Source organism: Scyliorhinus canicula, chromosome 10 (genome assembly GCF_902713615.1).
Source record: "Scyliorhinus canicula chromosome 10, sScyCan1.1, whole genome shotgun sequence".
Taxonomy (NCBI): domain Eukaryota; kingdom Metazoa; phylum Chordata; class Chondrichthyes; order Carcharhiniformes; family Scyliorhinidae; genus Scyliorhinus; species Scyliorhinus canicula.
The window spans coordinates 20,155,928-20,182,404 of record NC_052155.1 but is presented as its reverse complement, the minus strand read 5'-3'; the positions used below and the strand labels follow the sequence as shown (position 1 = coordinate 20,182,404).

The 26,477-nt window shown below is 46.8% G+C and overlaps 1 protein-coding gene across 1 annotated transcript in view; it reads right to left on the bottom strand.

Annotated features, from left to right (window-relative positions):
• Window positions 1–26,477, bottom strand: part of LOC119972907 (piezo-type mechanosensitive ion channel component 2-like) — a 1,374,210-nt gene that overhangs the window by 722,125 nt on the left and 625,608 nt on the right.

Genomic DNA, 26,477 nt, shown 5'->3' with positions numbered 1-26,477 from the left:
GGAATCAGTTGAGGAGGCATTTTAGGGTGGAAGGGATGTCGGTGTTAACGCCGCTATGCGAGAATCATGGGTTTGAGCTTGGGCGGATGGATCGTGTACACAGGAGGTGGAGGGAAGTGGTCCTGGCCAAGGTGAGTGGCGGTCTGCCTTCGCCACCTGGGTGCTGGCTTGGATGGGTGACTGTACGACTTCCTGATATGCCATCAATAAACAGACAACTAGTGATGAACATAACTGAGGTTTTAATACACTAAACAGCAAGACTCCTGGTCTCTGATCCCGAACTGGGTCGGAGGCGGAGACTAGCCACCTTTATACATGAGCCCAAGGGGAGGAGCCACAGGCGGAGCCAGCCGGGACAAGCCCAGACATGCAACAACACAACACAATGCAATACAGTGGTTTATCACATTCAACCCCTGTTAAAAAAAAAGAGTCCAGCGGGGGTGAAGTGGTCTTAAAGGTCACGTCTGTCGGGGGCCTTAGCCTTCCACCGTGATCGCTTCAGTCCCGGCTGTGGTATGGGCACCGGTGTCGAGACCTGCGCGTCCGGGAGCGTCTTGTCCTCTTCTTCACCCAGTTCTTGAGTCTGTGGAGGGGAGGGCAGTGTATGGGCGGAGGTGGTGGTGATGGTCGCCGGTAAGCCTGCGGGTGTCAGTTCTTGAGGTAGGTGGGTAGAGGTGGGGGAAGACGGTGTAGGGTTGGAGGTGATGGTGATGGTCGCTGGGAAACCTGCAGGTGCCAAATCCCGAAGGGAGACTGTGTCCTGTCGCCCGTCCTGATGTGCCACGTAGGCATATTGTGGATTGGCATGGAGGACAGTGACATTCTCGACGAGGGGTCTGATTTATGGCTCCTTGCATGCTTCCTGAGGAGGACGGGCCCTGGGACTGCCAGCGAGGACGGGAGCAAGACCCCAGACTGCCAGCCAGGACGGGAGGAAGACCCTGGAGGTGGACTTCCTGGGGAAGGCAAACACACACTCGTGAAGAGTCTCGTTGGTGGCAGTACACAGGAGCAACCAGATGGAGTGGAGCGCATCGGAGAGGATCTCCTGCCAGCGGGAGACTGGGAGACTTCTGGACCATAGGGCCAGGGGGACGGCCTTCCAGTCCGTCGCATTCTCACTGTCCACCTGCCTGTTTCCTCGGGGGTTGTAGCTGGTTGTCCTGCTGTAGGCGATGCCCTTGCTGAGCATGAACTGACGCAACTCATCGCTCATGAAGGAGGATCCCCGATCATTATGGATGTAGGTGGGGAACCCGAACAAGGTGAAAAGACTGTGCAGGGCCTTGATGACGGTGGCAGAGGTCATCTCAGCACATGGGATGGCAAAGGGGAATCTCGAGTACTCGTTAACAATATTGAGGAAACGTTGGAAACAGAACCAGAGAGGATTAACAAAACCTTCCAGGCCTTCTACCAAGAGCTGTACACCTCAGAGCCCCCAACGGGGAAGGCTGGGATGAACCGGTTCCTTGATGGACTGGACAGTCGTGGGAGAGGGCAGAAAATGGGACCTGGAAGCACCACTAGTGCTGGGAGAGATCATGGACAGCATTAGCTCCATGCAGACGGGGAAGGCGCCGGGACCGGACGGATTCCCTGCGGACTTCTACAAAACATTTGCAACAGCGCTGGCCCCGCACCTGCGGGAGATGTTCACAGACTCGCTAGTTAGGGGCACACTGCCACCCACGTTAGCACAGGCCTCAATCTCGCTGATACCTAAGAAAGACAAAGATCAACGGAATGTGGGTCATACAGACCCATATCTCTGCTGAACGCAGACGCCAAAATACTGGCCAAAATCCTAGCTAAAAGGCTAGAGGACTGTGTACCTGAGGTGGTCACAGAGGACCAGATGGGCTTCGTCAAAGGTAGACAGCTTACCTCGAACATCAGGCGCCTGCTGAACGTGATAATGACCCCCTCCGGGGAGAGAACACAAGAGGTGATCGTCTCCCTGGACGCAGAAAAGGCCTTCGACAGAGTCGAATGGAAATACCTCATAGAGGTACTGGAGCGGTTCGGGCTTGGAACAGGGTTCACCGCTTGGGTAAAGCTCCTATACAACGCTCCCATGGCGAGTGTACGGACCAACAGTACCAACTCCCAATACTTCCAGCTGCACAGGGGCACCAGACAAGGATGCCCACTGTCCCCGCTGCTGTTCGCACTAGCAATCGAACCGCTAGCAATCGCGCTCAGGGCAGCAAAAAAATTGGAGGGGGATCCGAAGGGGAGGCAGAGAGCACAAAGTCTCACTCTATGCAGATGATCTGCTCCTCTACATCTCGGACCCACAAAGCAGCATGGACGGAATCATCGTGCTCCTGAAAGAGTTTGGAGCCTTCTCGGGCTACAAACTTAACATGAGCAAAAGCGAGTTCTTCCCAGTACACCAGCCCGACATAAATTCCGCTACCTGGCGATCCAAATAGCCCATGACTGGAAAGGGATCCACAAATGGAACCTCACCAGCCTGACGGAGGAAGTAAAAAAGGACCTGCAAAGATGGAATACACTCCCACTCTCCCTCGCGGGGAGAGTCCAGACGATCAAAATGAACGTACTGCCCAGGTTCCTCTTCCTGTTTAGATCCATTCCGATCTACATCCCCAAGGCCTTTTTCAAAGCGCTGGACAAACTTATCATGGCGTTCGTATGGGGGGGGGTAAAAATGCTAGGATCCCAAAGAAGGTCCTATAAAAAACAAAATCCAGGGGGGGGCTAGCTCTCCCGAATCTACAATTCTACCACTGGGCGGCAACAGCCGAGCGAGTAAGGGGATCAGGAGCCAGAAGCCGAGTGGGTGCGTGTGGAGGAGGCCTCCTGCATGGGGACCTCCCTCCGGGCCCTCGCCACGGCAGCACTCCCATCCCCACCCAAAAAACACTCCAGCAGCCCAGTGGTGACAGCCACCCTCCAATCCTGGAACCAAGCTAAGCAGTGTTCCACCGTGCAGCCCTCTAACCTTTTAAATCTTAATTCTAATACTAATAAAATCACTGACCATGTTCTTTTACATTTCCTTTCAAGTTTAGAGATTCTTCGACTCCCGAAGGCCGACCCACATGACAAGGCACGACCCAACTCCGACCTGGAAACAGAAGAGGCCTATCCTGCCCTGAAGCAAGTCCCAGCATCCGAAGCCCCGACCCAGCATCCATCCATGCGACCCTGTCCGACCCAAACTGTAAAGGACCGCCCAGTGTCCTGACCACCTGATCCGGAAACAGAGGAGGACCGACAAGGCCTAGATCGCAGCCCGATCTCAGGGGCGCCCCACCCGACTTCCGGCGTTGGGTCCGACCATGTGACCCGGCCCGACATGGAAAGACCCTGCCAACGACCCAAACACAACCATCCCCAAAGCAGTGAAGATCCCACGCGGGACCCGAACACGCCAAAAGAAAGACCCGACCTCGCAGAACCACGGGGCCCGACCGGACCACGAACATGCCCCATCCTCCAGGTGACCCCGAAATTATAACCAGAACCCAGGACCCTTTCAGATGCAACTACATACCATCCATAAGGTCAGACCTCTCTCAACGGATCCCAGGACAACGCAGAAGCAGCCACCGAGCTCAGAAATGAGGGAAATACGCCGTTTTGCAGGTGAGACCAAAACAACACGGTTTCAAGATTCCTCTCCCCTGTGTCTCATGGCAAACGTGAAAGCAATTGACAGCAAGCTGAACGAGCTTAACCGTAGACTTACGTCTCAGAGGGATGCAAGAGACTGCGGTATGCTCTGTTACACAGAGACATAGTTCACTCCTGCCAGATTGTGCAATAAAACTTGAGGGCTTCTCAATTCACTGGATGGTTCGCATGGCATCCTTGGGCAAGGTGAAGGGTGGAGGTGTTTGCCTCCTCATCAGCACCTCCTGGTGCTGAGATGTGGTGACCCTGGAGAGTTACTGCTCCCTGGATCGTGAACACCTAACTGTGAAGTGCCACCCATGCTACCTTCCACAGGAGTTCATTTCTGCCATCATTACAACGGTCTATATCCCACCCCAGGCGGAAGTAAGGAAGGTGCTTTATGAATTGTACACCGCTATAAATAACCTTGAAATGGAATACCTTGACCTTGTTCACTGTGGCCAGTGTATTCAACCAGGCCAACCTCATGAGTGTACTGCCGAAATTCCACTAACACATCTGTTCTAGCAAGGGAACCAACATCCTTGAGCACTGCTACGCAAACATCAAGGGCGCCTTCGGTTCCATCCCCCAACCACATTTCGGAAAATCGGACCACAAGATGGTGTTCCGTCTCCTGGCTTACAAGCAGAAACCTAAGCGGGAGAATCCGGTTGAGAAGGTCATGCAATGCTAGTCCGAGACAACGAAAGAGCTCCGACGCCACTGTTTGGAATCAGTGGACTGGTCCATATTTAAGAACTCAGCGGCCAACCTAGACGAGTATGCCACTAGAGTCGCAGACTCTAGAGTCGCAGCAAGTGTGTAGAGGACAGCGTGCCAAAGAAGGTAGTACAAGCATTCCTCAACCGGAAATCATGTTTTAACCCGGAGATCCACTCACTACTGAAATCCAGGTCTGAGGCGTTCAAGGCGGGTGGCTATGACCTATACAAGAAATCTATGTAAGACCTCCACAAGGCCATTAGGGATGTGGATCCCAAGAGATAACACCATACTAAGCTAGAGTCCCAGACTAATGATACAAACTCTCATTGACTGTGTCAAGATTTACACAATATAATGGGCTACAAAGCAAAGCTGAGTGGACTCTCTGGCAACAGAGTACCCCTCCTCGATGAGCTCAATGCATTCTATGCTCGTTTTGAGCAGGAAGCCAACAAACCAATGTCACCTGCCCCAACAGCCTCAGACGCACCCATACCTACCATCACAGCCTCAGACGTTAGATCAACCTCTCGAAAATGAATCCACAGAAAGCAATGGGTTGTGACTGGGTGCACTCAGCTCCTGTGTGGACCAGCTGATCGGTGTGTTCACAGACATCTTTAACCTTTCCCTACTCCGTTCCGAAGTTCCCACCTGCTTCAAGAAGACTATTATCATAACGGTGCCAAAGAACAACCAGGCAGCATGCCTCAATGACTAGTGCCTGGTGGCCTTGACATCTATTATTATGAAGTGGTTCGAGAGATTCGTCATGAGACACATCAACTCCAACATTCCAGATTGCCTTGATCCACTGCAATTTGCCTACTGCCACATAAAGTCCACAGCAGATGCTATCTCCCTGGCTCAAACATAGAACATACAGTGCAGAAGGAGGCCATTCGGCCCATCGAGTCTGCAACAACCCACTTAAGCCCTCACTTCCACCCTATCCCCGTAACCCAATAGCCCTTCCTAATCTTTTTAGTCACTAAGGGCAATTTATCATGGCCGATCCACCTAACCTGCACGTCTTTGGACTGTGGGAGGAAACCGGAGCACCCGGAGGAAACCCACGCACACACGGGGAAAACGTGCAGACTCCGCACAGATAGTGACCCAGCAGGGAATCGAACCTGGGACCCTGGTGCTGTGAAGCCACAGTGCTATCGACGTACCGTGCTGGCCCCATGTGGTACCGTGCTACCACACTCATCCCTGGAGCCTCTTGACAACAAGGACACCCAGGTCAGACTCCTGTTCATTGAATACAGCTCTGCCTTCAACATCATAATCCCAGACAAGCTCATATCCGAACTCCAAAACCCAAGACTCAGCTCTTCCCTGTGCAACTAGATTCTCAACTTCCTGAACTACAGACTGCAGTCAGTAAGGATAAGCAACAACACCTCCTCCACAATAGTCCTCAATACCAGAGCCCCACAAGGCTGTGTACTTTGCCTCCAATACGCATATGACTGTGTGGCAAAATTTGGCTCCAATTCCATCTACAAGTTTGCTGATGACACGACTGTAGTGGGTTGGATCTCAAACAACAACGAGTCAGAATACAGGAGGGAGATAGAGAATCTAGTGGCATGGTGCAATGACAACAATCTCACCCTCTCCCTCAATGTCAGCAAGCGAAAGGAGCTAGTCATCGATTTCAGGAAGCGAAGAGTCGTACACATCTCTGTCTGCATTAATGGTGTCAAGGTGGTGCTTGTTGACAGCTCAAGTTCCGAAGTGTAGACATCAACAACCACCTGTCCTGGTCCACCTACGTCGCCATGTCCACAATGACTCTTAGCAATTTTTATTGATGTACCAGAGAAAGCATCCTATCTGGTGGCTGCATCACAGCTTGGTATGGCAAATGCTTGGCCCAAGATCATAAGAAAATACATAGAGTTGTGAACATAGCCCAGTCCATCACGCAAGCCTGCTTCTCATCCACTGATTCTGCCTACACCTCCCATCGCCTTGGGAAAGCGGGCAGCATAATCAAAGACCCCTCCCAATCGCGTTATTCTGTTTTCCAACATCTTCCATCGGGCAGAACATACAAAAGTTTGAGAACATGTGGCAACAGATTCAAAAGCAGCTTCTTCCATGCTGTCAACAGACTGGTGAATTGCCATCTTATGGACTAAACATATCATTCTGCACATCTTCACTAGGGTTGTAGCACTATATTCCGTATGCTGCATCCAAAGTCTCATGTTTATGTATTTGCATTGTGTATTTATAATATGTTCTATGTATTCATGTATGAAGCGATCTGCCTGGACTGCAGAATACTGTACATAAGAACTAGGAGCAGGAGTAGGCCATCTGGCCCCTCGAGCCTGCTCCGCCATTCAATGAGATCATGGCTGATCTTTTGTGGACTCAGCTCCACTTTCTGGCCCGAACACCATAATACATAATCCCTTTATTCTGCAAAAAACTATGTATCTCTATCTTAAAAACATTTAATGAAGGACCCTCAACTGCTTCACTGGGCAAGGAACTCCATAGATTCACAACCCTTTGGGTGAAGAAGTTCCTCCTAAACTCAGTCCTAAATCTACTTCCCCTTATTTTGAGGCTATGCCCCCTAGTTCTGCGTTCACCCGCCAGTGGAAACAACCTGTCCGCATCAATCCTATCTATTCCCTTCATAATTTTATATGTTTCGATAAGGTCCCCCCTCATCCTTCTAAATTCCAGTAAGTACAGTCCCAGTCTACTCAACCTCTCCTCGTAATCCAACCCCTTCAGCTCTGAGATTAACCTAGTGAATCTCCTCTGCACACCCTCCAGCACTAGTACGTCCTTTCTCAGGTGAGGAGACCAAAACTGAACACAATACTCCAGGTGTGGCCTCACTAACAGTTTATACAATTGCAGCATAACCTCCTTAGTCTTAAATTCCATCCCTCTAGCAATGAAGGACAACATTTTATTTGCCTTCTTAATCACCTGTTGCACCTGTAAACCAACTTTTTGCGACTCATGTACTAGCACAACCAGCTCTCTCTGCACAGCAGCATGTTTTAATAATTTATCATTTAAATAATAATCCCTTTTGCTGTTATTCCTACCAAAATGGATAACCTCACATTTGTCAACATTGTATTCAATCTGCCAGACCCTAGCCCATTCACTTCACCTATCCAAATCCCTCTGCAGACTTCCGGTATCCTCTGCACGTTTTGCTTTACCACTCATCTTAGTGTCGTCTGCAAACTTGGACACATTGCACTTGGTCCCCAACTCCAAATCATCTATGTAAATTGTGGGCCCAACACTGATCCCTGGGGGACACCACTAGCTACTGATTGCCAACCAGAGAAACACCCATTAATCCCCACTCTTTGTTTTCTATTAATTAACCAGTCCTCTATCCATGCTACTACTTTACCCTTAATGCCATGCATCTTTATCTTATGCAACAAACTTTTGTGTGGCATCTTGTCAAAGGCTTTCTGGAAATCCAGATATACCACATCCATTGGCTCCCCATTATCGACCGCACTGGTAATGTCCTCAAAAAATGTCCCCAAAAGATTACCTGGGTACATGTGACAATAAATAAATGAAATAAAATAAATAAATACATCCAATATCTCAGTATTCTTCCTGGACCACTATAACTGCATCAATCATTTCCTTTGTAAACACGGAGACAAAATATTCATTTCAAACCCTCCCACAGCCTCTGCATCTATACACAAGTTCCCTTGGGTCTCTTCCATGTTGCCTCGGTGCAAGATCTCATCCCATTGCTGTGCCGTGCATGGAGAACTGAAGGAAATCACCGAGGAAGACAACACTGTGGAGCAGAGCCACCTTTTCCAACACAACAGCTGTAGCAGAAGGTACAGGCCACAGCTGGGCAGGATTCACCATAAGACAAGGCGGAATGGCAGCAGAGGAAAGGCAGCAAAAAGGATGTCATGTAACCCAGTCTTCAAGACTCAAATGACCCATCTTCAAATGTCTGAGGGACAATGCCAGAGAAGACTCCACCTTTCCAGCGAGACGGTCACAAAGCTGTGTGCAATGATGCAGAATGTCTGGTATCTGAAGGGACTCATCGCCACCCTATGCTAGTAGCGCTCAAACTTATCACTGTGCTCAACCTCTATGCCTTTAGATCCTTTCAAGAACCATCAGTCCTTCAGAGATGACCTTCTCAATGCTGTAGTGTACGAAGGTGAAATTATTCTGTCCTGCTCTACCCTGTCCGTTAGAGAAACACATTTAAATTCTATAGGCAGGTCTGCTGACATTTAAAAATAGTTGTACCACCCGGGCAGACATAAGCTCCTGTCAGGATTTCTGTCCTGACTCCTATTCCATCACATGATTTGGCTGGTCTCACGACTTCTGCTTGATAATTGGCTAGCTGCCATGTAATCATGTTGGGCCAATTGTTTCGACCCACATCCGACTTCACCAACAGGAACCGTGTCACCATGATTAAATTCTACTTGCTAATTCTTTTTCTCTTTTTGCAGAAAGATGAAAGCTAAAGATAAGTGAAGGTTTAATATAATCCATTTCTCGGACATAAATAGGTGTCCAAAATATATTGGTGTACGATATTGTTTGCCAGAGTTGCAAAGTGTTTCACAGCAACTGTAGTGCAGTGAGTACTTCTGTCATTTTTTGTTTTATTGAAGCATTTCTACTACACATCTGGAATGCATATCTCAAAGCGTGCACAACACAAAATTGGGTTCAGTAGCTTTGGATACTATGAGTGCTATTCAGGAGCCATTCTGATTCAGTCACGGTGTAGTAGCCTAATGGCTATGTTACTGGACTGATAATTTAGAAGATTGTGTGAATGATTTAGAGATCAATTTGAGTCCTCCCACAGCAGTTGAGGAATTTATTAAATAAATCTGAAATTTTTAGAAAAAGTTAATATCAGTTATCATGAGAACACATTGAGGTAAAAACCATCTGGTTGAATGTACTTTCGGAAAAACATCATCGTCTGACCCACATAACTCGATGGGCATAATCCAATGGCCACGCTGCACCTGAAAAGCAGCTCTTCATGGTGCAGCATGGCCGATGAAAGCCGGGAGACCTCAGTCCTGGGATCTACCTGGCTCGCGTGCCTTGTGAAATCCAACATGACCTTGCGAGACGTTGCAATGTAAATCCTGTCCATTGTGGGCGGGATTTCCTTTTGGAAGATCTGCATGTAAGAGTGAGGCTTTTTTGCAAATTCCCGAGGTACCTGGGGTTTTGGGATTCATCCTCTTCACACTAGAGATCTTAGGCGAACGCAGTTCAGGTCGGGGATCGCTTCCGGGGCCTTGGACTTTGAGACACCGTTTAAAAATGGCGTCCCAATCTCTCGCTACACTGGGTAGCTCTGGCGAGCGGAACTCCCCACTGTACAAAACATGGCTATGTGTGGCCTCAGCTGAGCATTCCCCATTCAAGCTCCTTAAACAACGCAAGTCTGTTGAATAGCCATGTGTTTCTCAGCACTGCGAATGCTGAGAAACACGTGAGTAAATGCGAGTGCGAGGGAACTAGGTTCCCTTTTGGCAGAATCGCGTCTGTCATTTCCACCAACTTGCAGCTTGCCCTTCAATGAAAGGACAAGTCTAACTTATCAAAGATACTGTTCGCTGCTCAACTACAACAAAATCTGGCACTAAATAAACTCTTAACTTTTAAGATGGTCTTATTGTGAACATCAAGCATACTGTTTTATTTCACTTTCCATACAGTACTAGTAACAACAGGCAATATTCAAACTGTTAATCTGGTCAGTTTTTAAAAAAATTCTGGGCGTCTAATTTCAAGGTTTGACTTTGCTGGGCAATTTATCACTAGAGACATTTTCAGCACACATCTTGATCGGAGAATAAAAACAGTTAGTGTTAGAAATATGTAGTGTCGTTCATGGAGCTCAAATTTTGTCTTTTTACACTCCTGTGACATGGGCAGTTCACAACATCAAGGGTGTTATAAAAATGCAGGTAGCTGTTGTTTACATGCTGAAACCCTGCTGCTGTCAGTAATGAGAAGACTGTGATATCTTGGTTTTGTCCTACATTAAAATATTTCTTGTGCAGTAATACATACTGCTTTATAGTGCTTCTTTTTTTTTAACAGATGCTGACCAACCTGCCAAGAGGATTTCCAGAACTTTCAGTTTTTACATTTCAAACTTCCAGCAATTACAATTTTTTCCTTTTTTGTGTCTTTTTATAGTTGTATTGTGGCAAATAAGAAAGTCCAATGCTACCATGCTGCCGAAATGGGTGTTTATCAAATAGCTGCAGTGATGTCAGAGTGTGGATGGGGCGGGGCTGGATGTCTTTCACTTTTGTTTTTGAGCAGGCAGCTACAGTGTGTTTTAGTTTTGTTTTCAGAGCTGGATAGCTGGAGGCAAAGCAAGCTACAGACTGTCTTCAGCTCATTTGAGGATTTCAAAATAATACCTATTTCTCTGGAGAATTGATACCTGCTGTATTTCCTTGAAAAGGGTTTAATATATGGATGCTGTTAGGAAAGTTATGAAGGGTTACTGAATATTGTATCTGTGGGGATTATTGGTGTTGATAGTTGTTAAAATGTTTATTTTGGGATTATAAAGTGTAAACTGGATTCATAAATAAACATGGTTTTGTTTTAAAAGTACTTTAGATATCTGTTGTATCACATCTGTAAAGTAGGCCCTTGTGCTCCCCATAACCACAACCTATGACATGTGAACTCCATGATACACTTTGGGGTTCTCTGAACCCTGGCCCATATCAGTAGTGATCTGCATTAGGTACCATGCTCTCCACGTAGCAATGAATTGTTAGGCCTCCTAAATCACAGAGCTATAGAAAGAACTACCACTTTTTGGATATTGGACATTTAATACATGCATAGGTCATTCGTAAATGTTAATGTTAGCCGGAGATTCACAACAAACTGTTCACAATAATCAGTCACGTAACTTCAATCTGCTAATTGCTTTTACTTTTATCCAAAACTGTTGGTTCAAGGCCAGTCCAAGACTTCAATTTATAAACAAAATGTTGCACTTATGTAGCATCTTTAATGTTGTACAACATCTCACACACTTCACAGGGATGTTAGGTCACAAACTTTGACACTGACTCACAGAAGGAGATGCCGACTGGATTTTACTGTATTCACCAATCCCCTACCCTTCACACCCAGAAGTGGGTTGGCAGGCAGGATGATGTAAAGGCAGAATGGGTGGGATGGCAGGAGAGCTTTGCCCACTCCCAACTGTGGGGTCAACATTAGTCGATCCACATGTCCTTGAGACAATTGAGGTCCATTAATAAGAGCTTTCTCTGACTGCCACTAATATACCCTCATGGTCCATTTGCAGGTTCAGGGGAGAAACCTTTCTATTTGGGTACCCTCTGCTCCATGGAGGGACCCTCAAAAGAAAAGGATGCCCATTCTTGCCTATTCTTCCTACTCTAGCCTGAGTATCCTTTTTGGGAACTGACTGCAGTCCCTGCAGTGATCACCAATCTCATTGGCCCTCCTGGAATTGAATAGTTGGCTGTCCTGTTTTTAGCTAGGAACTCTTGGGGGTGGAAGCCACAACCTCAGGCAGCCAATTGCCTGAGCCAGCTTACATTGCGTCATGGCTTCCTGAGCTGGGGGAGGTGTACTCCCACCCCCCCCCCCCCCCCCCCCCCCGGATTTCTGGAGCGAATGGGGCACAATCTCTACCTGAAATCCTGGCTCTTAGTTCAGATGAGAGGAGAGAGGTTGAGAGTCAAAGAGGTTTAGGAAAGGAATACCGGAAGCTAGGGCCTAGACACAACCTCAAATTATAGGGCAACAGAAATTAGGGCTGCACAAGAGGTCAGATATGCAGAAACAAAGTATTCTCATTGGTTTGCATGGCTGGAGGAGATTATAGAGATAACGATAGATAAGGTCATGGACAAATATCTAGAATCATAGAATTTACAGTGCAGAAGGAGGCCATTTGGCCCTTCAGGACTGCACCGCCCCTGGAAAGAGAACCCTTTTTAAGCCCACGCCTCCACCCAACATCCCCGTAACCCAGTAACACCACCTAACCTTTTTGACACTCAGGGACAATTTAGCATGGCCAATCCACCTAACCCGCACACCTTTTGACTGTGGGAGGAAACCGGGGCATCCGGAGGAAACCCACACAGACACGTGGAGAAAGTACAAACTCCACACACAGTCACCCAAGGCCAGAACTGAACCTGGGTCCCTGTGAGGGAGCAGAGCGGAGCCGCTGATTGGCTGTTGCGGGACAAATTTGCATCAGTGCATTGCGGTCACTTTATCCAGAAGGTGTACCTGAGCAAGACACCCTCCGTGTTCAAGTGAAGGGTGGCATCCAGCAGAGAGCAGCAGAGCGGAGCCGCTAATTGGCTGTTGCGGGGAAAATTTGTATCAATGCATTGCGGTCACTGTATCCAGAAGGTGTACCTGAGCAAAACACTCTCTGTGTTCAAGTGAAGGCAAGCATCCAGCAGAGGGAAGCAGAGCGGAGCTGCTGATTGGCTGTTGCAGGGAAAATTTGCATCAGTGCATTACGGTCACTGTATCCAGAAGGTGTACCTGAGCAAGACACCCTCTGTGTTCAAGTGAAGGCAAGCATCCAGCAGGAGGCAGCAGAGCGGAGCTGCTGATTGGCTGTTGCGGGGAAAATTTGTACAATGCATTGCGGTCACTGTATCCAGAAGGTGGTTTGTGGAGGAGCTGTTGTCAAGTGACAGTTAAACCCCAAACACTTCTTCAGTATTTCCCTCCCGACCTCATCCTCTAACCAAGAAAAACAATCACTGTAAGGATCCCAGCTGAGTAAAGATCAAGAGGGAGACTCAAGGGCAGGTAGAAGTAGAAAGAAGTTGAACCGTGACATCACAGCCAGCAGGTAAGTGATTGGCTGGTGACTGATAAATAGTTTTTCTTTTCCCTGAGGTGTGTTGACAAGGTAAGGTTTTTCTATTTCTATTTTTTTTTAATCGTGTGATTGGTAACAATTTTTTTTATTTTCCTTTTTCATTTATCTATTATTTGATATTATAGTTGGACTAAGTTAAGTTTAAGATTAAAAATAGCAGGAGATCTCAAACCCGTGTTATGCTCCTCTTGCTCAATGTGGGAGCTCAGGAACGTGGCTGATGTCCCTGGCTCCTTCACATGCGGGATGTGCGTCCAGCTGCAGCTCTGGAGCTGTGGATGGACTCACTTTGGAGCATCCGTGATGCTGAGGAGGTTGTGGATAACACGTTTGGCGAATTGGTCACACCGCAGATTAGGATTGCTGAGGGAGAATGGGAATGGGTGACCAACAGGCAGAGAAAAAGCAGGAAGGCAATTCAGGTGTCCCCTGCGGTCAACTCTCTCCAAAACTGGTATACCGTTTTGGATACTGTTGGGGGAGATGGCCAGGTTCATGGCACCGTGGCTGGTTCTGCTGTACAGAAGGGCAGGAAAAAGATTGGAAGGGCTATAGTCATAGGGGATTAAATTGTAAGTGGAGTAGATAGGGGGTTCTGTGGTCGAAAGGGGAGAGTGAACAGCCAGTTGGTCGTTGTGCATATAGTCACCAATTATATAGGTAAAAAACGGGATGAGGTCCTACAAGCAGAATTTAGGGAGTTAGGAGCCAAGTTAAAAAGTCGGACCTCAGAGATAGTAATCTCAGGATTGCTACCAGTGCCACGTGGTAGTCAGAGTAGAAATGAAAGAATAGGCAGGATGAATGCATGGCTTGAGAGATGGTGCAGGAGGGAGGGGTTCAGATTTTCAGGACATTAGGACCAGTTCTGGGGGAGGTGGGACTGCAACAAATTGGATGGTCTACACCTAGGTCGGACTGGAACCAATCTCCTTGGGGGTTCTTTTGCTAACGCTGTTGGGGAGGGTTTAAACTAATGTGGCAGGGGGATGGGAACCAAATGAGGAGGTTAGTGGACAGTAAGGAGGTAGTAAGTAAAGCCTGTAAGGAACTAGATCATGAAGTCAACGTGACTAAGGGGAAGAGTAGGCAGGGAGCAGATGCTGAACGCAAAGGGACTGGTGGTCTGAGGTACATTTGTTTTAATGCAAGAAGTGTATTGGTAAGGCAGATGAACTTAGGGCTTGGATATGTATCTGGGTGTATGATGTTATTGCTATTACTGAGACTTGGTTGAGGGAAGGGCATGATTGGCAACTAAATATCCCACGATATCGATGCTCCAGGTGGATAGAGAGGGACGTAAAAGGGGTGGATGAGTTGCATTACTGGTCAGAGAGGATATCACAGCTGTGCTGAAGGAGGGCACTATGGAGGACTCGAGCAGTGAGGCGATATGGGCAGAGCTCAGAAATAGGAAGGGTGCGGTAACAATATTGGGGCTGTACTACAGACCTCCCAACAGCGAGCGTGAGATAGAAGTACAAATATGTAAACAGATTATGGAAATATGTAGGAGCAACAGGGTGGTGGTGAAAGGAGATTTTAATTTTACCAACATTGACTGGGAAACACTTAGTGTCAGAGGTCTAGATGGAGCAGAATTTGTAAGGAGCATCCAGGAGGGTTTTCGAGAGCAGTATGTAAATAGTCCAACTCAGGAAGGGGCCATACTGGACCTGGTGTTGTGGAATGAGCCCGGCCAGGTGGTTAATGTTTCAGTCGGTGGTTACTTTGGGAATAGTGATCACAATTCCGTAAGTTTTAGAATACTCATGGACAAAGACGAGAGTGGTCCAGGAAGAGTGCTAAATTGGGGAAGGCCAACTATACCAAAATTCAGCAGGAGCTGGGGAATGTGGATTGGGAGCAGCTGTTTGAAGGTAAATCCACATTTGATATGTGGGAGGCTTTTCAAGAGAGGTTGATTAGAGTGCAGGACAGACATGTCCCTGTGAAAATGAGGGATAGAAATGGCAAGATTAGGGAACCATGGATGACAGGTGAAATTGTGAGACTATCTAAGAGGAAAAAGGAAGCATACATAAGGTCCAGTCGACTGAAGACAGACAAAGCTTTGGAAGAATATCGGAAATGTAGAACCAATCTGAAACGAGGAATCAAGAGGGCTAAAAGGGGTCATGAAATATCTTTAGCAAACAGGGTTAAGGAAAATGCCAAAGCCTTTTATTCATATATAAGGAGCAAGAGGGTAACTAGGGTTGGCCCACTCAAGGACAAAGGAGGAAAGTAATGCATGGAGTCAGAGAAAATGGGCGAGATTCTGAACGAGTACTTTGCATCGGTATTCACCGAGGAGAGGGACATGATGGATGTTGAGGTTAGGGATAATGTTTGATTACTCCAGGTCAAGTCGGCATAAGTAGGGAGGGTGTGTTGGGGATTCTAAAAGGCATTAAGGTGGGCAAGTCCCCAGGTCTGGATGGGATCTATCCCAGGTTACTGAGGGAAGTGAGAGAGGAAATAGCTGGGGCTTTTACAGATATCTTTGCAGCATCCCTGAACACGGGTGAGGTACCGGAGGACTGGAGAATTGCTAATGTTGACCCCTTGCTTAAGAAGGGTACCAGGGATAATCCAGGTAATTAAAGACCGGTGAACCTGACGTCAGTGGTAGGGAAGCTGCTGGAGAAGATACTGAGGGATAGGATCAATTCCCATTTGGAAGAAAATGGGCTTATCAGTGATAGACAACATGGTTTTGTGCAGGGAAGGTCATGTCTTACCAACTTAATAGAATTCTTTGAGGAAGTGACAAAGTTGATTGATGATGGAAGGGTTGTATATGTCATATACATGGACTTCAATAAGGCATTTGATAAGATTCCCCATGGTAGGCTGATGGAGAAAGTGAAGTCTCATGGGGTCCAGGGTGTACTAGCTAGATGGATAAAGAACTGGCTGGGCAAAAGAGACAGAGAGTAGTAGTGGAAGGGAGTGTCTCAAAATGGAGAACTGTGACCAGTGGTGTTCCACAGGGATCTGTGCTGGGACCACCGTTGTTTGTGATATACATAAATGATCTGGAAGAAGGTATAGGTGGTCTGATTAGCAAGTGTGCAGATGACTCTAAGATTGCTGGAGTAGCAGATAGTGAAGGAGACTGTCAGAGAATATAGCAGAATATAGATAGATTGGAGCGTTGGGTGGAGAAATGGCAGATGGAGTTCAATCCGGTCAAATGCGAGGTGATGCATTTTGGAAGATCCAATTCAAGAACGAACTATACGGTAAATGAAAAAGACCTGGGGAAAATTGATGTGCAGAGAGATCTGGGAATTCAGGTCCATTGTACCCTGAAGGTGGCTGCGCAGGTTGATAGAGTGGTCAAGAAGGCATACGGCATGCTTTCCTTCATCGGAAGGGGTATTGAGTACAAGAGTTGGCAGGTCATGTTACAGTTGTATAAGACTTTGGTTCGGCCATATTTGGAATACTGCGTACAATTCTGATCGCCACATTACCAAAAGGATGTGGATGCTTTGGAGAAGGTGCAGAGGAGGTTCACCAGGATGTTGCCTGGTATGGAGGGCGCTAGCTTTGAAGAGAGGTTGAGTAGATTAGGATTATTTTCATTAGAAAGACGGAGGTTGAGAGGGGACCTCATTGAGATCTACAAAATCATGAGAGGTATAGACAGGGTGGATAGCAAGAAGCTTTTTCCCTAGAGTGGGGGATTCAATTACTAGGGGTCACGAGTTCAAGGTGAGAGGGGAAATGTTTAAGGGAGATATGCGTGGAAAGTTCTTTACGCAGAGGGTGGTGGGTGCCTGGAACGCATTGCTGGCGTAGGTGGTAGAGGCGGGCACGATAGCATAATTTAAGATGTATCTAGACAGATACATGAATGGGCAGGGAGCAGAGGGATACAGATCCTTAGAAAATAGGCAACAGTTTTAGATAGAGGATCTGGATTGGTGCAGGCTTGGAGGGCCGAAGGGCCTGTTCCTGTGCTGTAATTTTTCTTTGTTCTTTAACCACTGTGCTACCATGCAGCCCGGTACGGTGAGACAAGTCTGATAATTTTAAGATATTGCTGGACTGGGAGGTAAGGTAAATCAAAAAGCACAAGGATGATGGATGAATAGGGCATCCATGCAAGTCAATATACGAGCAGTAGCATTTTGGATGAGCTAAAATTGATAGAATATAGGAGACCACCCAGTAGAGTTTTGGAATAATGAAGTTGAGAGACAACAAACCATGAATCGGCCGAGGCTGGGGCAGATGAATAGTATTTGTCAGCAACATCCTTTTGGGTCCCTGACTTAAGGCGCTGGACCACTGTAACATGCCAGGTGCGATGACCCTGAAGTAGGGATGCACAGACATGCACGTTGGAAGTGCATGGCATTCAAACTCCCGGATGATTTTTTTTGCAAGATTCAACTCATCCTATGAGCTGGATCTGCTTTAATAAAAATCCAGGGACAGCACTAACATGGTCGACTCACCCTGGCGCTAGGTAAGTTTTTAAACCTTTTTATTTGCACTTATATTTCTCAGTCTAGGATTGTCAAGCAGAGGCAGGGAGACATCGGGAGACTTCTTTTTGAAGATTCATGTTTTATATTATTAGTGTTTAGCATTTAACGTTTTAAAAATAAATTTAGAGTACCCAATTCTTTTTTTTTCCCAATTAAGGGGAAATTAGCATAGCCACTCTAGCTTGTGCAACTTTGAGTTGTGGGGTTGAGACCAAACAAACACAGGGAGAATGTGCAGACTCCACACAGACAGTGCCCCGAGGCCGGGATCGAACCTGGGTTTCATCACCATGAGGCAGCAGTACCAACCACAAAGCTAGTTTATTTTACACTGCTTTAAATGGTTTGCACTCTCTACTGAATAATAGCTAACAAAATAACAGTACTGAATCCATGTTACATTAATCTATTATGTCTCTCTAACACAACCAACACTCCATCTCAACCTCGCACTATCCTTCTCCATTAGCTTCTCCCAGAATGCTTAGAGATGCAGCCTTTTATTTATTTATATTTTTTAAATTTAGAATACCCAATTCATTTTTTTTCCAATTAATGGGCAATTTAGCGTGGCCAATCCACTTACGCTACACATCTTGGGGTTATGGGGGCAAAACCCACCCAAACACGGGGAGAATGTGCAAACTCCACACGGACAGTGACCCAGAGCCTGGATCGAACCTGGGATTCAGCGCGTCATCTAGTGTTGGGATACATGAACATCATCTTGTTAACCCTTTACTCTCCTTAGATTATGCATTTCATTACATCCCCTTTATTTCCGATGTTTGTACAGTACAAACAGGAAAATATAAGTAACGATATTACATGATACATTGCTATGTATGCCAAAAGTTAACAAGTGAGTCAAAATCAGCTAGAAGAGGGACAGCTTCCCGTACAGCCAAAGTGCTATGCAAAAATCTTATTCCCAGATGGGGAGCACCAGCTAGCATTGAGTCCGACAATGGAACACACTTTATAGGTGCTGTTTGTAAGGAAGTCTGTAAACTACTAAATATTAACTGGAATTTGCACTGTCCTTATCATCCACAATCCCCATGACCAGTGGAACGTATGAATCAAACTTTCTTGAATGACTGTCTCATTACAACCAGGAAGGCATGAATTGGGTCCAAGCTTTGCCAATAGTGTTGTGCAGTAATAGAGCTACACCAAACAGAACAACAGGCCTGAGTCCTTTTAAAATCATCACAGGCAGACCGATGTCTCTGCCAGGAACTATTGACTTGCGGAAAGCAGGCTGTCATTTAATGAGTAATGATTTGCTATCTTACTGTCAAAATCTAACAAATGCTGTTAGTTCTGCTTCTCAACAGGTGTTAGCTGCGTGAACAAAGAACATAGAACATTACAGCGCAGTACAGGCCCTTCGGCCCTCGATGTTGCGCCAACCTGTGAAACCATTCCAAAACCCATCTACACTATTCCATTCTCATCCATATGTTTATCCAATGACCATTTAAACGCCCTTAATGTTGGCGAGTCACTACTGTTGCAGGCAGGGCATTCCACGCCCTTACTACTCTATCAGTAAAGAACCTATCCCTGACATCTGTCCTATATTTATCTCCCCTCAATTTAAAGCTATGTCCCCTTATGCTAGCCATCATCATCTGAGGAAAAAGGCTCTCACTGTCCACCCTATCTAATCCTCTGATCATCGTGTATGCCTCAATTAAGTCACCTCTTAACCTTCTTCTCTCTAACGAAAACAGCCTCAAGTCCCTCAGCCTTTCCTCATAATACCTTCCCTCCATACCAGGCAGCATTCTGGTAAATCTCCTCTGCACCCTTTCCAACGCTTCCACATCCTTCCTATAATGCGGCGGACCAGAACTGCACACAATACTCCAAATGCAGCCGCACCAAAGTTTTGTACAGCTGCAACATGACCTCATGGCTCCGAAACTCAATCCCTCGACCAATAAAAGCTAACACACCGTACGCCTTCTTAACAACCCTATCAACCTGGGTGGCAACTTTCAGGGATCTATGTCCATGGACACCGAGATCTCTCTGCTCATCCACACTACTAAGAATCTTACCATTATCCCAGTACTTTGCCTTCCTGTTACTCCTTCCAAAATGAATCACCTCACACTTTTCTGCATTAAACTCCATTTGCCACCTCTCAGCCCAGCTCTGCAGCTTATCTATGTCCCTCTGTACATCCTTCCGCACTGTCCACAACTCCACCGACTTTAGTGTCATCTGCAAATTTACTCACCCATCCTTCTACGCCCTCCTCCAGGTCATTTATAAAAATGAAAAACAGCAGTGGCCCCAAAACAGATCCTTGTGGTACACCACTAGTAACTGAACTCCAGGCTGAACATTTACCATCAACCACCACTCTCTGTCTTCTTACAGCGAGCAAATTTCTAATCCAAACTGCTAAATCACCCTGAATCTCATGCCTCCATATTTTCTGCAATAGCCTCCCGTGGGGAACCTTTTCAAACGCTTTACTGAAATCCATATACACCACATCAACTGCTTTACCCTCGTCCACCTGTTTGGTCACCTTCTCAAAGAACTCAATAAGGTTTGTGAGGCACGACCTACTCTTCACAAAACCGTGTTGACTATCCCTAATCAAATTATTCCTTTCTATATGATTATAAATCCTATCTCTTATGAACATTTCCAAGACTTTGCCCACAACAGAAGTAAGGCTCACTGGTCTATAATTACCGGGGTTGTCTCTACTTCCCTTCTTGAACAAGGGGACAAAATTTGCTATCCTCCAGTCTTCTGGCACTATTCCTGAAGACAATGACGACATAAAGATCAAAGCCAAAGGCTCAGCAATCTCCTCACTGGCTGCCTGGGGGCGGGCCGGTGGAGGCGCGGAGCATGGGATGGAGGCGGTCCCAAAAAAGGGGATGGCTGATTGGCAAAGGGGGGGGTGGCAATGAGACCCCCCCAACTAGGCTGATCACCTGGAATGTTCGAGGGTTAAATGGGCTGGTCAAAAGGCGGACATGGTAATGTTGCAGGAGATGCACCTTCGAGTAACTGACCAGATTAGATTGAGGAAAGGATGGGTCAGTCAGATCTTTCACTCGGGACTAGACTCAAAGACTTGAGGGGTCGCGATCCTGATCAATAAGCGGGTGGTGTTTGAGGTTTGTAGAATAGTCTCGGATGTGGGAGATCGGTACATTATGGTCAGTGGGAAACTGGAGAGGGTGCAGGTGGTATTAGTAAATGTGTATGCGCCAAATTGGGATGAAGTGGAGTTTATAGAGAGGATGCTGGGGAAGATACCAGACCTGGACTCGCACAGGTTGGTCATGGGAAGGGACTTCAACACAGTTATTGACCCTGGCTTGGACCGGTCAAGCACGAATAAAGTGCACTCCCGGATCGATTTCTTCATTTTGAGCAGGGCCTTACTGGCAGGGGTGGTGGACATGGGGTACTCGGCGATCACAATCTCAGACCATGCTCCGCACTGGGTTGACCTGCAGGTTAGTAACGACAATAACCAGCACCCGCAATGGAGGTTAGATGTGCGACTTTTGGCTGACGAAGGGGTGTGCGAGCGGCTGAGGAAATGTATTCAGAACTACCTGCAGCTCAACGAGATGGGGAAATTTCAGCAGCGATGGACTGGGAAGCACTGAAGACGGTGGTCAGAGGGGAGCTGATCTTGATAAGGGCCCATAGGGAGAAGGTGGACAGGGCAGAGAAGGACCGATTGGTTAAGGAGATACTACAGATCGATAGAAGGTATACGGAGACCCCAGAGGCAGGGCTTTTAAGGGAACGGCGGAGGCTTGTCAACCACAGGGAGGGCGGTGGAGCAGCTGAGAAAGGTGAGGGGGGGGGGCGAGCTATGATTATGGAGAAAAGGCCAGCAGAATGCTTGCACAGCAGCTTAGAAAGAGGGAGGCAGCCAGGGAGATAGGGAAAGTAAATGACGGAGATGGGAACCTGGTTGGAGATTCAGCAGGCGTGAATAAGGCGTTTAGGGATTTCTACAGCCGGCTGTATAGGTCGGAACCCCCTATGGGGCCGGAGGGAATGAGGCCCTTCTTGGAGGGGCTGAATTTCCCAAAGGTGGACGGGGAGCTGGTAGAAGGGCTGGGGGCCCCAATTGGGCTGGAAGAGATAGTGGAGGGCTTGAGGGCCATGCAGGGGGGTAAGGCCCCGGGTCCGGGCAGGTACCCAGTGGAGTTTTATAAAACGTTCTCTGGGATATTGGGGCCGTTGGCGATGAGGATGTTCAATGAGGCAAGGGAATGAGGGGTGCTGCCCCCGATTATGTCACAGGCCAAGATTTTGCTGATTCTGAAGCGGGACAAGAACCCGGAGCTGTGTAGGCCGATATCCCTGTTGAATGTGGATGCCAAACCGTTGCCCAAAATTTTGTCCTCCAGGATTGAGGATTGTGTTCCAGACGTTATTGGGGAGGACCAGACGGGGTTTGTTAAGGATAGGCAGTTGGTGGCCAATGTAAGAAGGTTGTTAAATGTGATCATGATGCCCCCGGAAGGTAGGGAGGTGGAGGTGGTGATCGCAATGGATGCAGAAAAGGCTTTTGATCGGGTAAAATGGGACTATCTTAGGGAGATACTGGGGCGGTTCGGATTTGGGCAGGGGTTTATTGACTGGGTCAGCTTGCTGTATCAGGCTCCTGTGGCAAGTGTACGGATGAATAGGACAACATCGGACTATTTTAGACTTCACCGGGGGACGAGTCAGGGATGCCTCCTTGAGGATGTGAAGCAAAGCTTTAGAGCCAGAATGAATGGGATACATTAGTGGAAAATCACAAGTAGAGGAGTTTGTTATTGAAACCATTGAAGGAGGATGAACTTGTTGAGATAAGGAAGTTGATATCTGAATTCGTGAGCCGACTCATGACTGTAAGCCGAATAGCCTTGAGAAACAAGGAAGATGGCCGGATGACGGAATATGAAATGTGGGAGCCGCTTGCAACTATGGCTAACACCTGCTGTTTAAGCTAAGACTGCTATATACTCATGTGCCAATAGATAACCTCAAAGTCTGTAAAATCATATGTCGAAACTATGGCAATAACAAGTTTATGCTTTGTAATGGGGGCGAGCTCAAGTGAATGTAAGGGATAGCCCCCTAATAATACATAGTAAAAAAAGATGTTTTGAGCAATACTTTGGCACTCTCCGAGGTGGTTCCCCGGAATACCTAGAGAGCGGCCCCGATCGTAATAAAGAATATTCTGAAGTACGAACGTGTTCGAGAGTACTTTCTTCCGGACTGAGAGACAAGTGAATTAGAGACGCATTCACATTTTGGTGGCAGCGGTGGGATTTCAAAGAGTCTCCGCTGAGACTGGCGGCATAAGCGACTGATCGAGTTCGGGAGCGAAGGAGGAATTGGGCCCCCACTGTGAGTAAAATATTTGCCACTTAGGTATTCCCCTCCACTGTACTGTCCGCGATTCGGCCCCGCTGCCAGTGCTCAGGGACGCTCCTACGAAATCCAGGTCAGTCCGGCGAACCCGTTTAAGGGAGGGAGTGTGACCCCGACAGTTATAGTCACAGGCACAGTCAGGGACTAGTGTCTTAAGGGAGGGAGTGTGACCCCTACAGTTATAGTCACAGGCACAGTCAGGGACTTGTGTCTTAAGGGAGGGAGTGTGACCCCTACAGTTATAGTCACAGGCACAGTCAGGGACTAGTGCTTTAAGGGAGGGTGTGTAGCCCCTACAGTTATAGCTACAGAAGAGGTTTCGGCATCATCATGATCCTTGCTTTTGTCTAAAAGTGCCCCCGCGATAAGAAGCTTTAGAAGGGTGCGCGATCAACCCTAAGGTAACAACATAACAAGGACGTCATAACCTTGTAGTTAGATAGGCTTGCAGGCACGGATGAGCCTGCCTGAATTGGGCAACGGAGCAGGATAACTCCGTTTAAATTCATGATTGAATAAAATGATCCAGGACCATTTCGCCAAATAAACAATAATCGCAAGGATCATTAACTGTGTTAGAGATGAGTAATACGTTAGATAGTGGAAGCGTGCTTCAAACCTTGTGTGAACAATATCCGGAATATTCCAAGCAACTGAGACAATTGTCAGGAAAATTGCATAAAAATTTAGGAGAAGAAAAATGGCCACTGGGGGGAAAACTAATGCATTAAAATTGGGTATAAAATTGATAGAGAAAGGAATAGCTAAAACAGCCAAGGTCTTAAAAAAAAAGGAATGCGCATATGGGAAAAGAACCAAGTCATTAGGCTATCCGCCTTGAATCTGTATATTAATCCATGTGAGTTTAAGCTTAAGTGAGATAAGGTGCTGTCAGGGACTGCGGAGTCCACAGATCTTATCTCCCAGAATTCTGACATAATAAACTGCTTTGTTACTGATACTCAGGCCTTCGTGTGAATATTTTCACCCCTAACATTTATTGCAAGTCTGGAAGAATGTTGCTGAGCTGGATGCCGCTCGAGCCGGTGGACAAGGAGAGTAGTCAAACCTTTGACCGCCAAAAATTAGAGTCACTCGGCAAGGCAGACAGACGGTGAGGTAACATCCAATAAACCTGGTATCAAGGCCAAATGAGTAAAAGAGTCAGTTTAAAATTTTTTTGGGTTTTTGAAGAGCAAAATACTCTGAAAAAAAAAACAATGATCAAAGATGGGTGTGATTTCTGTGGATCAGAGAAAAATGGTGAGATACACAGAAGTAAAGATAAGACAAATAAAGTTAGAAGCACAAATTTTTTTTTTTTTTATAAATGTTTTTTATTGAGTTTTCATACGCAGCATGGGTTCGTTAAAGGCAGGTCATGCCTAACTAATTTAGTGGAATTTTTTGAGGACATTACCAGTGCAGTAGATAACGGGGAGCCGATGGATGTGGTATATCTGGATTTCCAGAAAGCCTTTGACAAGGTGCCACACAAAAGGTTGCTGCATAAGATAAAGATGCATGGCATTAAGGGTAAAGTAGTAGCATGGATAGAGGATTGGTTAATTAATAGAAAGCAAAGAGTTGGGATAAATGGGTGTTTCTCTGGTTGGCAATCAGTAGCTAGTGGTGTCCCTCAGGGATCCGTGTTGGGCCCACAATTGTTCACAATTTACATTGATGATTTGGAGTTGGGGACCAAGGGCAATGTGTCCAAGTTTGCAGATGACACTAAGATGAGTGGTAAAGCGAAAAGTGCAGAGGATACTGGAAGTCTGCAGAGGGATTTGAATAGGTTAAGTGAATGGGCTCGGGTCTGGCAGATGGAATACAATGTTGACAAATGTGAGGTTATCCGTTTTGGTAGGAATAACAGCAAACGGGATTATTATTTAAACGATAAAATATTAAAGCATGCGCTGTTCAGAGAGACTTGGGTGTGCTAGTGCATGAGTCACAGAAGGTTGGTTTACAAGTGCAACAGGTGATTAAGAAGGCAAATGGAATTTTGTCCTTCATTGCTAGAGGGATGGAGTTTAAGACTAGGGAGGTATGTTGCAATTGTATAAGGTGTTAGTGCGGCCACACCTGGAGTATTGTGTTCAGTTTTGGTCTCCTTACTTGAGAAAGGACGTACTGGCACTGGGAGGGTGTTGCAGAGGAGATTCACTAGGTTAATCCCAGAACTGAAGGGGTTGGATTATGAGGAGAGGTTGAGTAGACTGGGGACTGTACTCGTTGGAATTTAGAAGGATGAGGGGGGATCTTATAGAAACATTTAAAATTATGAAGGGAATAGATAGGATAGATGCGGGCAGGTTGTTTCCACTGGTGGGTGACAGCAGAACTAGGGGGCATAGCCTCAAAATAAGGGGAAGTAGATTTAGGACTGAGTTTAGGAGGAACTTCTTCACCCAAAGGGTTGTGAATCTATGGAATTCCTTGCCCAGTGAAGCAGTTGAGGCTCCTTCATTACATGTTTTTAAGGTAAAGATAGATAGTTTTTTGAAGAATAAAGGGATTAAGGGTTATGGTGTTCGGGCCGGAAAGTGGAGCTGAGTCCACAAAAGATCAGCCATGATCTAATTGAATGGCGGAGCAGGCTCGAGGGGCCAGATGGCCTACTCCTGCTCCTAGTTCTTATGTTCTTATGTTCTTATATTTTATATATGACAAATTACAAATTATTAGAGAGAAAAAAAAAGAAAACACAAAAATTTAACTATTTACAGGTAATCATCTTCATAACAACAATTGTGGCCGCCCCCTTTAGCCCGCATACATATTTTACATTCCCCAATATGGCCGAGGCACATGTTTATAGGCATTTATTTATAGTTTAGTTTTGGGCCTTGGCTTGCCATCAAACCCCCATAACGAGCCCGTAACCCCCCCCCCCCCCTCCCCCCCGGCTACCTTCCCCCGATTCCCGTCCATTTTCCCCTGATTCTTGGCCACCCGTCTATTCTTCCTCTTGTACGTTGGCCACAAACAGGTCCCGGAACAGTTGCATGAATGGCTCCCACATTCTGTGGAAGCCGTCGTCCGACCCTCGGATGGCGAATTTGATTTTCTCCATTTGGAGAGGTTCCGAGAGGTCGGACAGCCAGTCTGCAGCTCTGGGCGGTGCTGCTGACCACCAGCCAAACAGGATTCTATGGCGGGCGATCAGGGAGGCAAAGGCAAGGGCGTCCGTCCTCCTCCCCAGGAATAGA